Genomic DNA, 12,285 nt, shown 5'->3' with positions numbered 1-12,285 from the left:
GTGGTCATCTTTATCCCATGACTATAGTGACTACAAATGACTAACAAATCACAATATAACACGTAAAAGATAGAATATTTGCTGATCATAATTTTGACCAGTAAATTTTTTCCTTTTTCTTTTTTGTCTTAGCTTCTCAGTATCAACGAAACAATATACTACACTACAAGAAAAAGTAATATTTGTAACAAAAAAATTGTTACAAAAAATCAAAATTTCGAAATAAAAGGATTTTGTAAGAAAAAAAAGAGGCCGTTGTATTATGTCCCGTTACAAAAAGTTTTTGTAACAAAAAATAGAAATGTTACAATTCAAAGTGATATTTTGTAACAAATTTTTCTGATACAAAAAACCAGAAGTCATTACAAAAGTGGCAACAAATTTTGATCTTCAAGGTATTTTTGGTGACAATCTATTTTTTCCTATCATAAAATTTTGTTACAAAATGTAACTTGATTTTGTAACTTTTTTTTCTTTAGTTACAAAAGAAAAATAATTATTTTGTAACAATTTGTTTTTAATACAAGTTGCATGCATAATATAAATATACTGAAATATACTGAAATTAATTACTACAAAATGAGATATTTCATTAAACTCAAAATATTGATACACAAATTTCTCTTGAAAAATAATAAAACATGTTACAAATCTAAACAATAAAAAATGCTACAAACTTATAACTATGTTACATCAAGTTAGGCTATAAACCAATCCCAATGACAAATCCTAAGAAGCATATTTCCAATTAGTAACTCTCTTGCATTGACAATAACAGTTAACAAAATAAATAAATGAATAAAAAAGAGAAATCAGGAAGTCATCATTGGCAATAACAATTACAATTAACAAAACTTAAATTAACAAAATTATCAACATATTTTCAATCAGTAAGTCTCCTGCAAATCTCACATCAATTGGTTAACATAACACATACTAAAATATAAGACAAATTATATGTCAATGTTATAATAAACCTGTTATAAGTTACTTCTTTATTTTGTCCCTCTGAGATGCCTTTGAGCATTTCATCGCCCACCAATGTGTCTCCATATATGTCCAAACCTAATATCTTTATGAAAAATATCTTAGCACTTAAGAGTTTGGAAGACTTATAAAAATGTCAATATGATGTAAGCTGTATTGAAACGGGATACTAGTAGTTAGAGCCTATTAATTTCTATTTTTACATTTTTATCAACTCAACAAATATTAAACTATTTCGCAATTTGCTTAACGAATACCTTTATGATGTACTCTACCAAAAGATCTGTTTCCTGTCCTCCAAAAGCTATTGACTACAAAAGAAAATAGATTAGATTATTAGTTTGTGTAAGAAGCTTTCGTACTGGAGAAACAGAGGAGAAAATACTTCCTAAAAAAGAGAAGGAAAAAAAATTAATGAAGAGCATACCTTCATGAAGATATCAAGATCAACATCTGGTTTTATTCCAGTACTCTTTTCTCTCTTAGCAAGCTCTAGCAGCATATCTGTTAACGATCAATACTTTAGTACTTAGAATCGTAAGTATTTTCTAATGAACCGAATATAAAAATCAACTACTCGACATATCTTGTTTATCATAACATATTACCAATAAAACTGATGGCTGAAAATAATCTAGTAAGATGGCTAAATGGTTTTTGCTCATCAACTGATTCAAATATTGAAGAGATTGTGTTCCACTTAAATCATTCTAGTACACATTTAGCGTGTACAGATTGGTTAAGTTTCCAATTTTCAAAGGGATTTCACCATCAATAGTGTAAGCATCAGCATCAAATAGTTTCAAATTGGACATATTTCCAATTGACTTGGGAAGCTTTGCATGGAATGGATTTCCTGATTTGTAAAGATCACATGAGGAAGAAGGATATATTAATTCAAGAGTGGAAGAATGAATGGTTAAATATTGTATCGTAAATCAAGCTGCTAAAGATTTCTTAAATTCCCAATAGTATTTGGGATAACTCCACTGAATTTATTTAACTTCAAGTCCATGTAGTTAAGCTTTGTAGCATTGGATATGCTACTTTTAAGTTTGTTTTCATACAAGTTTAGCTATTCCATGTTTTCAAGGTTGATATGTGATGGAAGAGAACCTGAGAGAGAATTATTTGTCGTTTCATTTCAAAACTTAGATTTTCAACAAGTAGTTTAGTGTTTCAAAATTCAACCCTTTTAGTACCTTTCAAAATCAAATCTCAAAGCAATCACGAATCAATTCTACCACCATTACAATATATTTACTAACCAGCTCAACAGTAATCAACCAATACAATCCATCAAATTCAGCATTTACAACAATTATTTGTAAAACAATTCACAATCCACATAATCAATCAAACACTAAATCAATAATTCCAAATCACAATCTCAACCATTCCAATCACAATTTCAGCCACAATTCAGCATTCACATAATTAATCAATTACTCTCAGCTATTAAATCTTGTAAGCATTCTTAATTTAAAATTGTTTAAGTTAAACCCCCTACCTCGATGTCGCAATTAAAAGAAACCGGGGGCGAAATTACGGCGAGACAGCTGGCTAGACCACTACTAACCATTCAACAAGTTCAACCGAGATAGCAGCAGTCTTTCATTTTAACATAATCAGGACAGCAGCTGCGTTAGCTCTCACAGCAGTAACCATGGTTGCAGCAAAACAGGGGATCCAAATTGGATGGGAATTAGAAGCAATTACTGTCCTGGGGAAGCAACTCTAACAGATTCGTAATAGCATCAATGCCAGTATTCCAGATGATTGCAGTAGAGAAACAGATGAAGCAAAGGGGCTAAACTAAATTAGAGGTATATGCTACCATGAGTAAAACAGGAACATAGCAGAGAAACAAAGTTTAAAACAGAACAAGGGTGAAAAGGGGTTACGGTTTTGAGAATGGGAATCGAAACGACGATCGTGGTATAGTAGTGACGGAGGAGACAACTGTGGTGGACATGAACGACACTGGTGGCAGTTGGCTTGACGGCAACGACTTCTCTTCTCTGTTCTTGCTTCCAGTGGCAGGGGCAAGGATCGGTTCGGCGTCAGAGACCCGACGAAGCCGGCAGCGATGGCTTCCCCCATGCCCGCAAGCACGACAGCAACGATTCGTGGTGAGGGCGACAGCAAAACGGCGAGGTGACGAGGAAAGCTCCCTGCATTCAACCTCTCTCTCTCCTCTTTGTCGACAACGCAACAGCCTTGGCAGCGCGGAGGTGGTGTGCGACGGCAGCGGCGAGCTGCTCCCTCCCCTCTTCTCTCTTAACCCGCACTTTCTTTTCTTTTCCCTTTCTTCCTGTTCTTCTTTCTGTTCTTTGTGTGTGTGGGTGAGTTGTGTGTGTGTGCCGTGGGTGAGGGTGAGTGTAAGAGAGATGAGTGTAGTGTTAGTGTTTAGGATGGTGTGGGGGTAGTTTAGGTATTTTTATTAAAAGTAGGGTTAGTAGTGTAATTTTATAAAATAATTAAAAAGATAAAATAATAATAAAAAACCAAATTAAATATAAAAATATTGAATTTTGTGACAAATTAATTTTTTGTTACAAAACAATTGGAGTTTTTGAAACAAAAAACAAAATTTGTTACAAAATATTTTGAATTTTTGCAACTTATTTTTTTTTTGTTACAAAATATTACAATATTTTGTAACAAAACACCATCTCGTTACAAAAACTAACATAATTTGTAACAAATATCATATTTTGTAACAACTTGTAATGTTATTACAAAATATTATTCTTTTGTATCAATCACATTATTATTACAAAATACTATTTTTTTGTAACCATTTTAAATTTGACACAAATTTTTTGTTACAAATGTTCTATTTTCTTGTAGTACTAGCAAAGAAGAAATGGGGGTCGGAACAAAAAAAAATATCATCTAATCATATAATTCCTCTTATTGGATTCAGCCTGGCTACCAGATTTGGTTTGCCGCTACAAGTAATAGTCTCAAGTCAGGTAAAAGATGTCTTCTTCTACTTGGAGTTACAAGGAACCGAATGCGATTTTTGTTTCGACGGGGCTTCTTGCTAATTGCTATAGTTCCAGCAATCGGTATCTATGGCCATCGCCACCCATCTGTCTCTGCATCTCTTTCTTGATGAGATTGCTTCCTCTGTTCCCTGCAATAATTGGAGACTGTATTTTCATTTACCCAATATCCAATTTTTTCTTCTTTTTTTTTGTCGCTGTCACCTCCATCATCTTATACCACACCACTATCGCTCTGTTAGCTCTTTTCGCTTTTCGTTAGCTCTGACATAGAATTTATCTTATCCATGTGTTTAGGGGAAATACATTTCCTCAAATAGTCATAAGCATGATTTGAACGTAACTAAAATTTTAATCAGTTTTTTTTATTGTTATTACAAAATGTCACTTCTTTATTTGTTAGTCAATTTATAGTCATCGGTAGTTACCGTTAACTTAACCACCATAAATGTGGCCTATATATATATAATTTTAATATGTAATATATATAAAATAAAGTAGGGGTGGCAAACGGGTCTAAATTTGCCGGGTCGGCCCGCGTAATTCGTCAAAAAGGTGGGCCAAGCTGAAAATTAGGACCGTCAAATAGTAAAAGCCCGCCTAACTCGCACAACTTAAATCGCGGGTTTTGGCGGGCTTTGGCAGGGCGGGCTTTTCCGCTTTACTTAGTATTTTTTTGACAAAGGGGTATTTTTGTAATTTTTTTGCCAAAACCCAACTTCTCTCAACCCAACTTACAAGAGAATAAAGATGAAAATTGAGTGTTTTAGAATTTTGGAAAATAGAGAAATTAATTATATTATTTCTAAATTTTAGATTTGGGCATTTTATAGAAAATAATTTGTAAAATTATTGAGCAAATAGTAATTTCTATATGCAATTAGTATTGGATTTAATGTAGGTTTTAATTATTATATTATTCTCAATTTTATGTGAAATTACCATAAGGTCCCTAACCCTGAAACCCTACCCCGTGACCCGGTTACATTCTCCCCTAACCCAGCGGCAGCAACACAAATGCTCCCCCTTTCCTCAAACCAAAACACACAGCAGCTCCAGCCTCTCTTCACCCTCTTCCCTGCGCATCCCACACCCATTGATAGTGGAAGGGAAACTTGGCACCGCCGAACAGAGAAGGAAGGGAGAGGGAAGAGTTGCTCGCGCCATCAGCTGTTGCCGGGCTGGCTCGAAATCACAGCTGCCTCATTGTGTAATTTTGGTAAAAAATTATGTTTCGAAAAGCCTCGCGTTGGTATTCAGTTGTGTTTGGTTAATGAATATGAGTTTTGGTAACGTGAGATCGAGTCCTGATTATTATATGTTGCGATTAGTGTTGCTATGGTTATTGCGAACGTGGTTGGGAGCTGAGGTTTTGGTTGCTGTCAGTTCGGATTGAGGCGGAAAGGACTCTGTGAGACTTTTGGGTTATGGATTTGCGTTTTGAAGTAGGGGCGCTTTCTAAAAACTATATTCTTATATATTGAAATTATTACATATGGATACTGATGTGAGAGAATGTATATTTGGTGATTGTATCGGCCTTATGTATGGCTTGATTTGCCTTGGTTGGTTACGAACGTCTGTTGGTTGAATTGTTGTGTGGTTTTGTGAAATGAAATGCTTTTCAAGTTGATTTTTTTAAAGCTTTGAGATCGAGTTTAATCTGTTGAGAATTGATTTGAGTTGAATGGATTTTCTTAGGAATGTGAAAAATAGAATACACTCTTGAATTCAGCCTGGTTTGCTTTAAATGATCTGGTTTTTGATAAATGATTATTACTGAATCGTTTCTTTGAAACTTTAGAAATGAGTTTATTCGGCTGATAATGATTTGATTTTTGAAACGGTTTTCCTGGAATATGGAATTGAGATGACTGTTGGGTTTAGCTTTCCTTGAACTGATTTTGGATTTTGGGCTGCTGAAAAGGATTGTAGACGGTTTGTTGGGACCCGAACCGGGTGGCAAAGTCCAAGTTTTAGGGGAAATGCTGTCGAAATTTTTATAAAATCCGAGTCTTTATTGAAATATTTTCTGGAAAGTGATGAGTTAAAGACTTCTACTATTTTATTTGAATTATCGAGAAAATGATGATTCATGCTTTCGAAATGAATTAGTAAAGAAGAAATTGTGATTTAGTCTTGCTTCTTAAGAAAGGCATTGTATCTCTTTCAGGAGAAAGTTATTTAGATAAAACTTGTGTTTTAAAGCTGTTTGAATGTGAAAAGGGTTTATGCCTTTGAATTTGACTTGGGGGTTTCAATTAAAGAAGTTTCAATGACTTTGAAAGAACCGGAATGTCTATTAACAAGTTTCATTTTGAAATGTTTTGAGAAAGGTTTTAAGTACTCTTTGAATTCTGAATTTTTGCAAGACTAAAACAATTTTGAACAGTTGAAATGCTTTAGAATTCATCGTGGGGGTTAAAGCTGGTTTTGCCTAAGTAAAGGAAACGGCTTAGAAAGAAGTAAATGATTACGTGACTCGGTTTAGCTTAGACCCTATTTTATTACTCAAATCGGAAAGCCAAGGTTTTAATGATTTTAAATGAATTTGCGAAATGAGTTATGTTATCCTCCCCTAAAGACTTGGGACTCTGCCAAGGAACTTTTGTTATAAAATCCCATTGTTGAATGGATGATTTTGAATGTTTCAAAATAAATCTTTAACTTGCCATGATTATGGAAGTTTGGAAAGAGCATGCCGAGAGTGGCATTGTTTTCAAAGGGGAATTTACCTTGAGTAAAAGTGGCTCATGAGCCTGAGATGATTTGAGAAATGAGATCTTTAAAGCCAAGGCTGAAAAGAGTTGAAACTTGATTTCAAAGTGAAATGAATTGAGAAAAAGTGATTTATGGCTTAAATGCCGATTTTATGAATTTGATGATGTTGATTGGTGGAAGTGCTTTTTTGTTATGGGCCGGAATGGCTGTGTATGATGATGAATATTGGCTGGTTTTGGATTGAACCGTGAGCCGGAATGGCTGTGTATGCTATGAATATTGGCTGGTTCTGGACTGAACCGTGAGCCGGATGGCTGAGATGGATGTTGATCCATGGATGAGAATGAATGCATGTATATGCTAAATTATTGATAATTGTGATTTGCACTTCCACTATCAGAGGCACGAGTTCCCTGGGAGAAAGCAGTGGCTAGCCACCACGTGCTCCAGGTGGAGACTCGAGACTCTGCTGACCTGGTGCACGAATTGTAAATCACACTTTTTACAACTCGTACCACTAACCAGCAAGTGCACTGGGTCGTCCAAGTAATACCTTACGTGAGTAAGGGTCGATTCCACGGAGATTGTTGGCTTGAAGCAATCTATGGTTATCTTGTAACTCTTAGTCAGGAAAACAATAAAATAATTCACTTATCAAATTTGATTGCAAGGAATAAAAGGGTAGAACACAAATTATACTTGTATGCACTAATGGAGAATATGTTGGAGTTTTGGAGATGCTTTGTCTTCTGAATTTCTGCTTTCCTCTGTTTCCTGATTCACGCACGCACGTCCTCCTATGGCAAGCTGTGTGTTGGTGGATCACCATTGTCAATGGCTACCATCCATCCTTCCAGTGAAAAGGGTCCAAATGCGCTGTCACCGCACGGCTAATCATCTGCAGGTTCTCAATCGTACCGGAATAGGATTTACTATCCTTTTGCGTCTGTCACTATGCCCAACAATCTCGAGTTTGAAGCTCGTCACAGTCATTCAATCCCTGAATCCTACTCGGAATACCACAGACAAGGTTTAGACTTTTCGGATTCTCTTGAATGCTGCCATCAATCTAGCTTATACCACGAGGATTCTGATTAAGAGATCCAAGAGATATTCATTCATTCTATGGTGGAACGGAAGTGGTTGTCAGGCACACATTCGTGGGGGAATGATGATGATTGTCACGTTCATCATATTCACATTGAAGTGAGAATGGATATCTTAGATAGGAACACGCATGTTTGAATGGAAAACAGAAATACTTGCATTAATTCATCGAGACACAGCAGAGCTCCTCACCCCCAACAATGGAGTTTAGAGACTCATGCCGTCAAAAGGTACAAAGTTCAGATCTAAAATGTCATGAGATGCGAAATAAACCTCTAAAAGTTGTTTAAATACTAAACTAGTAACCTAGGTTTACAGAAAATGAGTAAACTATGATAGATGGTGCATAAATCCACTTCTGAGGCCCACTTGGTGTGTGCTGGGGCTGAGACTTAAGCTAATCACGTGCATAGGGCTGTTTTGGGCGTTCAACGCCAGCTTTGGATCCTTTTCTGGCGTTGAACACCACTTTGTAACTTGTTTCTGGCGCTGGACGCCAGACTGCAGCATCGTTGAACGCCAATTTACGTCGTCTATCCTTGAGAAAAGTATGGACTATTATATATTTCTGGAAAGCCCTGTATGTCTACTTTCCAACGCAATTGGAAGCGCGCCATTTGGAGTCTTGTAGCTCCAGAAAATCCACTTTGAGTGCAGGAAGGTCAGAATCCAACAGCATCAGCAGTCCTTTTTCAGCCTGAATCAGATTTTTGCTCAGCTCCCTCAATTTCAGCCAGAAAATACATGAAATTACAGAAAAATACACAAACTCATAGTAAAGTCCAGAAATATGAATTTTGCCTAGAAACTAATGAAAATAAACTAAAAACTAACTAAAACATACTAAAAACTATATGAAATTAACCCCAAAAAGCGTATAAAATATCCGCTCATCACAACACGAAACTTAAACTATTACTTGTCCTCAAGCAACTTAGATAAATAAAATAGAATACAAATAATTTAAGAAGCAATAATATCTCAGAGTTTTTGAGTGAAGCTCTGATCCTAATTAGATGAGCGGGGCTAGTAGCTTTTTGCTTCTGAACAGTTTTGGCATCTCACTTTATCCATTGAAGCTCAGAGTGACTTTTTCTGCTTGCTTTTGTTTTTCTGCAAGCTTTGTTCTTTGCTGCTTTTTCTTGCTTCAAGAATCATTTTTATGATTTTTTAGATTATCAATAACATGTCTCATGTTCATCATTCTTTCAAGAGCCAACATATTTAACAGTCTTAAACCTCAAATTCAAAAGACATATGCACTGTTCAAGCATTCATTCAGAAGACAGAAAGCATTGCCACCACATGTAAATAATTAGAATTTATCTTATTAAAAACTCGAAAAATATTGCCTCTTATTCTAAAGAAATTCTTCTATTTTATTCATGTTTAATGATGATGATAAAATTAAATTATAGCTTAATTGGGGATAAAATAAAAAATATAGATACTAATTACTACTATATGACTCCTAAGGTAAAACTAAAAAAAAACAGTTATCACAAAGTTAAGGCTAAGATTGGAATTTAACAACCTTTGTTCTGGGAAGTGGATGTTCCTCTAATCTGCGGGGTGCTTGGTCTTTCAAGAGATAATTTCTGGCGCTTCAATTCCCTTAAATCACGCCCTTGCTCCTCCTGTTCTTTAAGCAAATAGCAAAGAATGCTACTTTGTTCCTTCTGTTCTTTCTGTATTTGTTCCATAGCTTCTTGCATCTTGGTAATAGATGTTTCAAGATACTCCCAGTATTCAGATTGAGGGATTTCTGGGAGAATTTCCCGTGTTCTCTTCTTGATGGGGTCATCCTGTGCTTGTTGTTTTTCCATTGATGCTTTGGTGATTGACCGCTCAACTGAGATATACTCAGTTATTCCCATCCTTACTCCAGCATCCTTGCAGAGCATAGAAATCAAGCTTGGATAAGCCAGCCTGGCATCTTTGGAATTTTTGTTTGCAATTTTGTAGAATTCAGTTGAAATCAGTTGATGAACTTCCACTTCTTTTCCCATCATGATGCAATGGATCATCACTGCTCTTCTAATAGTGACTTCAGAACGGTTGCTAGTGGGCAGCAGAGAATGCCCAATGAAGTCCAGCCATCCTCTGGCGACTGGTTTGAGATCTTCTCTTTTGAGTTGATTTGGGACACCCTTCGTGCTGGTGGTCCACCTGGCTCCAGGGATACATATATCCTCTAGGATCTTATTCAGGCCCTTGTCTGTTCTCATCATTCTCCTATTGAAGGAGTCTTGATCATCTTTCAGCTAAGGCAGCTTTAAGATCTCTCTGATCTTGTCAGGGTGGGTATGAATAATCTTTCCTCTGACCAAGGTCCGATAGTCATAGATAGCAGATCCAGATAGTCTTTGCCTGTCTGTATGCCACATATTAGCATAGAACTCCTGGACCATATTCCTTCCCACTTTCGTTTCAGGATTAGCTAGGATCTCCCAGTTCCTGATTCGAATTTGCTCCTGGATCTCCGGATATTCGTCTTCTTTCAGATCGAATCTAACTTCCGGGATCACTGATCTTAGACCCATTATTTTGTAATAATGGTCTGAATGTTCTTTAGTTAAGAACTTCCCTTGATTCCAAAGTGGTTTTGGAACGCTTTCTTTCTTGCCTCTTGGAGTGGGTTGTTTTCCTTTAGGAGCCATGATCTTAGTGATCATGGGTAAGCACACCAAACTTAGAGATTTGCTTGTCCTCAAGCAAAAAAAAAAGAAAGGAGAGGGAGAGAAGGAGAGCTAGGTGCAATGGTGGATGGGAGGGGAGGGAGGCCGAACCCATATTTAAAGGGAGAGGGGGGTGCGTTTTCGAAAATAGTGAGAAAGATAAGATAGAAGATATGATTTTTTTTAAAAAAATAAGTATGATAAGAAAAGATATAATTTAAAATTGAAAAGATATGAAAGATATTTGAAAAAGATAAAATTGGATTTTTGAAAAAGATATTGATTAGTTGAAAAGATTTTTGAATGAAAAGAGATAGATTTGTTTTGAAAATTTTGAAAAAGAGTTGAATTGGATTGAAAAAAAGGATTTGTGCTTATGGATTAAGATACATTTGATATTTTTAAAATAGGGTTTTTAGAAATTAGGGATTTTAGAAATCAAGGTTCTTAACATGTTTATGCAAGAAATCATGAATGGAAACATGAAAATTAAATTTAGAATGAAAAATGTGGAGTAAAAACGAATTCACCTCCTCCCCACCATCCTGGCGTTTGAACGCCCAAACGCTGCATGTTTTGGGCATTCAACGCCCAAATGCTGCCTCTCCTGGGCGTTCAACGCCCAGCTGCTGCTTCTTTCTGGCGTTGAACGCCAGGAACTCCTTTGTCACTGGGCGTTTTTCTGAACGCCCAGGACGCTGTAAATCTGGTGTTAAACGCCCAGAAGGAGCTTCTTTCTGGCGTTCAACGCCCAAAAGATGCTTCTTTCTGGCGTTTTCTTGCCAGTGAGCTCTTTTTCTCTGTTTTGTGTGCAGAATTCTTCTGTAACCCTGTGAACTTATACAATTGACTCTTTACCTTAGTATCAGTGAACTTTATATAAACAAATAAAATCAAGAATAGGGCAAAATGCTTAGAGGAAGTGATGCCCCATGGCTGGGTTGCCTCCCAGCAAGCGCTTCTTTATTGTCTTTAGCTGGACCTTGCTGAGCTTTTAATCTAGCTTCAGCCTTGAGCACTCTTGCTCAACATTGCCTTCAAGATAGTGCTTGATTCTCTGTCCATTAACAACAAACTTTTTGTCAGAATCAATATCCTGAAGCTCCACATAACCATATGGTGATACACTTGTAATCACATATGGTCCCCTCCACCGGGACTTCAGTTTCCCGGGGAATAGCCTGAGCCTAGAGTTAAACAACAGAACCTTTTGTCCTGGTTCAAAGATTCTAGATGATAGCTTTCTCTCATGCCACTTTTTTTTATTTTTCTTTATAAAGCTTGGCATTTTCGAAAGCAGTGAATCTGAATTCCTCTAGCTCATTTAGCTGGAGCAATCTTTTTTCTCCAGCTAATTTGGCATCAAAGTTTAGGAATCTGGTTGCCCAGTAGGCTTTATGTTCCAGTTCCACGGGCAGGTGGCATGCCTTACCATACACAAGTTGGTATGGAGAGGTCCCTATAGGAGTCTTGAATGCTGTTCTGTAAGCCCACAGAGCATCATCCAAGCTTCGTGCCCAATCCTTTCTACGGGTACTTACAGTCCGTTCCAAGATTCTTTTTAGTTCTCTATTAGAGACTTCATCTTGCCCATTTGTCTGTGGATGATATGGAGTCGCCACCTTGTGACGAATCCCATACCGGACCATGGCAGAGTAAAGCTGTTTGTTGCAGAAGTGAGTGCCCCCATCACTGATTAGTACCCTGGGGACACCAAACCTGCTGAATATATGTTTCTGGAGGAATTTCAGCACTGTTTTAGTATCATTGGTGGGTGTGGC

The sequence above is a fragment of the Arachis ipaensis genome, chromosome B09, assembly GCF_000816755.2.
Source record: "Arachis ipaensis cultivar K30076 chromosome B09, Araip1.1, whole genome shotgun sequence".
In the NCBI taxonomy this organism is placed as follows: Eukaryota; Viridiplantae; Streptophyta; class Magnoliopsida; order Fabales; family Fabaceae; genus Arachis; species Arachis ipaensis.
This window is presented reverse-complemented; position numbering follows the sequence as displayed.